This window comes from Oncorhynchus mykiss, chromosome 12, assembly GCF_013265735.2.
Source record: "Oncorhynchus mykiss isolate Arlee chromosome 12, USDA_OmykA_1.1, whole genome shotgun sequence".
NCBI classification, from domain to species: Eukaryota; Metazoa; Chordata; class Actinopteri; order Salmoniformes; family Salmonidae; genus Oncorhynchus; species Oncorhynchus mykiss.
The window spans coordinates 70269126-70276080 of NC_048576.1; positions in this window are offsets into that span (position 1 = coordinate 70269126).

The window sequence follows — 6955 nt, forward strand, 5'->3', positions numbered from 1 at the left end:
GTTGGCAGATTTGGACAGTCATTTATCGACCGTTGGATAGGAACAACAACTAGTATCTGTTTATTGCTTTGTCTCGAGAAAGACAGGTGAAATGATTCATAACTTGACGTTTGACAGAAGCTAATGTCTTCTGTTGGCTAAATTCTTTGCGTTTTGCATCTGCTTGATACAATAACAATTCATCAAAATAAGATTGCTTCGATACCCTGCTTCGACATCCTGCATATTTCAAATAAATGACTGGTACATTGTAATTTCAAGTATGTATATTAAAATGCTTATAGGCTAAAGGCAAAATGCCAAGGATCGTTTTCACTCTCCAAGGTGCGAGCGGACAGCATCCGCGAGAGGCTTATCAGCCGGAGGGTGATGGAAAAACATACTTACTTTTGTGTACCAGGGAGAATGTATGGCGTAAAATTATTATTTTCTTCAGGAATGTAGTGAAGTAAAAGTAAAAGTTGACAAAATTATAAATAGTAAAGTAAAGTACAGATACACCAAAATAATTACTTAAGTAGTACTTTAAAGTAGTTTTACTTAAGTACTTTACACCACTGATGGTATACTATGACAAAAGAGAATTCACTGTTAAGCCTATAGGCCTCCATCCATTGACATTTCTCTCTCTCTCTGACATTTACATTGTTCAGGTTCCTCAGAAGCTTGTGTGGTTGTCCTCCAATCAGAGCTCCTAGGAGCATGGAGAGGAGGATGAAAGCCAAAGAAAAGACCTTAAAGGTCTACTTGTGTCAAAACACGCCTCCTCTTCAGTCATCACCCATACTGTGGCTTTAAGACGGCAGTAGTTGCTATACTGTACAGATATAGGGGTCAAACATCAATCGTATTCTTATCGGAGGTTGAAGACATTTTCCCTTGTCTTATTCTCACAATATTGCATCTGTCTGTTTCATAAGGACTAAATTGAGAGTAATTAAGCAAGTCTAAATTAAGCTGATTGTGTTCAGTGCTTTTGTTCTCAAACAAAATAAATGATGTACAACAGCATCTATTTTTCACAATGTAAGTTTTGGATTTACATAATTACTCACTACAATGGAAATGAAAAATATTGTTGCCTTTCAAACTCCCCCGCCACTTGCCCACACCCATCGCTGATTAGGATTGACCTGGTTTCCACAGTAACAATCTCCAAAACAGCACAGGGTCCATCCAGCATAACATTCTTCTCTAATGGAGCCTTTAAGGGATGCAGAGAGGATAGAAAAAGGCAATGGCACTTCAGGCAGTTGATTAACTCCAGTGTGAGTACAGGGAAAATGGAATATATAAACTGGAATATGAAAATGTTATTTTAAACTGCTGGCTGGAGAGAGAAAGGATGATTCTGCTCTCTCTCTCTCTCTCTCTCTCTCTCTCTCTCTCTCTCTCTCTCTCTCTCTCTCTCTCTCTCTCTCTCTCTCTCTCTCCATTTAGCCTAAATTTGTCCGTCCTTTGACCTTCGAATGATTTTATGCAGTTTGACATCTTTCTACAGAAGTTTTGCAACAATCCGTATAGTTGTTTAACTCTAGTTTCTAAGAACGCCCTGCTCATGCTTGATGAAATCAAGCAAGAGCTTCTAATATAACTGCTTGTCGAAGCTTCCCCACTAAAATACCCTTTGTTGACTCAGAAATAGGTAACAGTCCTGTCCTGCCTTCCAGGTCAGGATGCCCACCAAACTCAGTGAGATGATGATATCAGACCTAGTGCTGTCTCTCATAAGTAGAGGCCGGGACTGCACTACAGTACAGTAGTGGTGGTGTTTAGGTGAGTAGGCTAGGCAATAGTTTTAATTAGCAGAGTCCGGTGGGTCCACTATGCAGCTAATTACAACAGCTGCCAATGGAACCACTAATGGCCGACCAGCCTGGTCCAAGGACACACAGAGCAGGAGTCACTGACCCAGGTAGAGGAAAAACACAACAAGCACAAACAACATTACAGAGAAAGGAAAGCATGCTCTTTCAACCTCTCTCTAAGTCACCCCCGTCGCTACTCATTTACTCCCGTGTGTCTCTCACCATCTTGTGTCTCTGTATCGCTCTCAAGGCGCCCATTCTGGTTCAATCAATTTACACAGTTGCAAAAGCTCACCAGCTCACAGTGACAGATTCATCTGCTACTGACAGGTACCTAATGCGAGATCATTGTTGGAGATGGAGCAGGAGGCAATGTGAATACCCTTGGTATATCTAACATGGAACCCAACCACCTACATATCTCTCTCTCTTATACACACACACAATCATTGTAAAAAAGGCCATGCCTGTGCACATGACTTTACACACAGCCCTGTTAGGGTGTTTTCTCTCCTTCTCAGCTATCTAGCACAGCTTCCTGGTTTCCACCAATCAGAATGCCCGAATGCACATTTGGACTCTGACCGCTCCCACTCCAGGTCAGAGTGGCTATCGTTGTCGACAGATGAAGACGCAAGACGCAAGTTTGGCTGCCAACCAGTGTGTTTTAATCCAGAAGTGTTGTGTGTGCATCTGCAATAACCATGAAGATCACTTCTTGTCTGTGTGAGTATGCTAATGTGGGGTGGTGACCAAGAGCCAATAAAACTCTGGATAAGAACTAGAGGTCGTCACGGATCTACCTGTACCAAATACTCGAGACCCGATCTGCGATCCGAGCGGGTCCGGATCCAGAATTTAAAGTAATGTCCCGGGTCTGGGTCGGATCTGAAATGATTGTCAGTCTTGGGAATAACTGACTTGTCCGGAAGGACCAATACAGATCCTAACATTATATTAATGCTCGTTGCTTTTCACGAGAGTGGCGTGTGTAGCTTATTGTTAGCCGATCATAAGTCAATAGGCTATAGGCAATAGGCTACAGTTCTAGAGCTTCCGTGTGGGGCAAAGGTTAGGAGATATCTAAACAATGGAGGAAGATGGAATTAAAATTATGGAGTGAAAAGTTAAAGGAGAAGGACCAAGAGCCAACAGGTAGGCTCCTACCCTATATTCTGAATGGAGTTGCTGTCATTTGCCACTGTGTAGGACGAGAAAGCACATAAACACACCGAATTGTGCCTGGCAGGTCAGTCAGTATGGCTGAAGCTGGAACAGAGTACTGTAACATATTCTCTCTCACAGAACACATCTTCATCACCTGCATCCACACATGACCTGACCTTGTCCTGCAAGTAGGCAATGGATGCATACCCCTGACGTGTGAATCAAACACCTGACCTATACCTCAGGAGGACTGGACTGACTCAGTGCATCAAGTCTGACATCAAGTCTTGAACAGCTTCTATCCCCAAGCAGTGAGACTGATAAATAGCTAACAAAATAGATACACGGACTATCTGAGTTAACCTTGTATCTTTATTGACCTTTTTTAATTTTTTATTTTTGCACTGTCTCTACCCACACTCTCACTCCATCATCTGCTCACTCACACATACATTTATACTGACTCCACACACGCACACATACATACATTTATACTGACTCCACGCACGCACGCACACACGCACGCACTCACACATACATTTATACTGACTCCACGCACTCACACATACATTTATACTGACTCCACGCACTCACACATACATTTATACTGACTCCACGCACTCACACATACATTTATACTGACTCCACGCACTCACACATACATTTATACTGACTCCACGCACTCACGCATACATTTATACTGACTCCACGCACTCACGCATACATTTATACTGACTCCACGCACTCACACAGACATTTATACTGACTCCAAGCAATCACACATACATTTATACTGACTCCACGCACTCACACAGACATTTATACTGACTCCACGCACTCACACATACATTTATACTGACTCCACGCATGCACGCACGCACTCACTCACGCACACACGCACACACACACACACACACACACACACACACACACACACACACACACACACACACACACACACACACACACACACACACACACACACACACACACACACACACACACACACACACACACACACACACACTGCTGTTACTCTGTTTATCTTATATCCTGTTGGCTAGTCACCATTCCCCTATACATATCTACCTCCATCACTCCAGTATCCCTGCACATTATAAATAGGGTATTAGAACTGACCCTGTATGCTTATTTACTTACTTATTGTGTTCTTTATATTTCTTCTTATTTCTCATGTGTTTTTTTCTAGTATTACATTGTTATTGATTATTGCATTGTTAGGTTTTGAGTTAGAAAGAAAGGCATTTCACTGTACTTGTGCATGTGACATTCAAACTTGAAACTTGACTCAGCAGCTCTGCTACTCCCCGGCTCAGAACCTTTCTGCTAAACTGTGTAATAAACATAATCGATTAGACAGAAAGACTCACTGTGCCGGATCCTTCAGCTTCCTAAAGGTGACTGATCAAGAGAGAGCCAAGATGGGGCAACTAAAAGGGCCCTAAACTAAAGTACTGAAGCTGTCCACTAACAATGGCCATATAGACTGTGATGTATGGCAGGCCATTAGTATCCTAACCAAATTGCGCAGAGCTGCATTCTCCCCGCAGACTCCATGTGACTTTCACAGCTACACGCTATCTATAAACTAAATGGTACCCTATTTCCTTTGTAGTGCACTACTTTTGACAAGGGTCCATAGGGTTTTGGTTAAAAGTAGTGCACTATGTAGGTACATGTACCAGGGTGCCATTTGGGACATAGCCTTCTCAGCCATGTGTCTGTCTGTCAGAGAGCCAGCTGGAGGTACGGTATGGAACAGCACAGAGCCGCTGTGCTCCCAATGTTATACATCAACAGCTTTTTATTCCGCCAGGAGAGAAACGCTCACAAAATGACATACATATGAATAAGCAGCAGAAATGTATACTCCCACACCTGAAAATAAGGGGTTCAGAGCTGCACTACAGTCTATGAAGTGGCCTAGAGAACAGAAAACGGTTATGAAGCAAAAGTGTCCTCAAAATATGGAAAAGTGTTTTATTATTCCACAGTAAGAAAATCTTATGTATGCTCTCTCAAGCCATTTGGATAAAGGCCTGTTTAAATGCAAGCTAAGTAACGTGGAGTGTTGCGCTTTAGAGGCTCAATGGTCTGAGTTTTTAATGGCATATCTGAAGAAGTGCAAGCTATTGTTAATCACTCCCTGTTCACAGGCACTTTCCCCACTGCACTAAAAATTGCTATCGTGAAACCCCTTCTGAAGAAAAATAATCTAGATTCTTCAGCTCTTAGCAATTTTCGGGCAATCTCCAACTGTCCAATCTTAAGCAAAACTCAGAAGAAATTGTTTTTCAAAGAGCAAAATACTTTTTTTTAGTTGAAACTCTATTTTTATAAAAATTGAATCCATTTTTTTGCCAACCACAGCACAGAGACATCATTAGTTAAAGTGGTAAATTATCTTAGAGCCAACACAGATGCCAAACAGCTCTCTGTCCTTGTACTCTTAGATTTAAGTGCTGCATTTGACCATGATTTCCTACTGGACAGACAGGTTAGCCTCTCCAGTCCAGTTCTAAATTGGTTTAGGTGTCAAAGTATGCGTGAAGGGCTGTAGGAAGTCAGGTGCAGGAGAGCAGATATTTGGTAGCAAAACGGAGCCTTTTATTTGGCGAACCAAAAGCACACGGCACAAATGAACACGAAATACAAATACGGGTTGAACATAACCCAGCGCAACCAGCCTAATGTGCGCATACATGAAAAACAGATAAACAATACCACACAAAGACATGGGGGAAACAGAGGGTTAAATACACAACACATAATGAGGGATTCGATCAGCTCAGGGATTTGATTTTGCAACCTTTTGGTTACCAGCCCAAAGCTCTAACGACTAGGCTACCTGCTCCCCCTATTTAACTGGTTGATAGTTTTTTGTCACCCTTGGTGAACATAACTCAGAGAACATACATATCACATGTGGCGTTCCACAAGGTTCGATTTTGGGTCCGGTACAGTTCCATTTATATATCTTACCACTTGGCAGCATTATCATATTATTATATTATATTGATTTTCACTGCTACGCAGACGATACACATCATTGCATTACTGTTTCAGCAGAGGATTTTATCTCCACGGACAAATATTTGACTGTATTAGTGATTTAAAAAGTTGGATGGCTCACAACTTCCTCCACCTAAATCAAGACAAGACCAAGGTACTTATTGTTGGAGCCAAAGCACAGAGAGAATCTAGCCGCACATTTTATTTCACGGGCAGTAAAGATAAAACACCAGGTAAAAAACAAGGTGTTATTTTAAAATAGCTTTTTACCACCTGAGGAACATTGCCACGGTCTGGCCGTTTCTCTCTCAGGCTGATACAGAGAGACACATCCATGCTTTTATTACAAGCAGGCATGACTACTGTAATGCTCTCCTGTCAGGTCTACCCAAGAAAGCCATTGGTCAACTGCAAAACACACAGAAAGGAATGCTGCAGCATGGGTACTGACCAAGACCAGACGGAGAGCACACATTACACAAGGTCTCTGCACTGGCTACGTGTGAGTTTTGGAATTAATTGTACGATGATTCTATTGGTTTTTAAATAAATCCACGATTGTGTACTGCAATACATGTCAGACATGCTTTTTAAGTTATGTACCCAGTAGGTCCCTCAGGTCCTTAAAAGGCACTGGCCTTTTAACTATCCTAAAGCTTAGGTCCAAGAGGTATGGAGAGGCAGCCTTTAGCTTTTCTTTTCCTTAGGGCGCTTTTTAGTAGTTCAGTTTTGTCATTCTTTTGCTTTTCATCTTATGTTTGTTGTGTAGTAAATATTTATGCCAAAAAAGACAACCTGTAAAGCACAAACTGTGTTGCATTCCATGTCTGAAATGTGCTGTATTAAATAAAGCTTTATTTGACACAGGGGAGAGTGGCAAGGTTGCTCTGAAATGTCACGTACCTTCTCCACTGCACTCTGTGGCACTGAGTGGCTGTAGAAAGGCA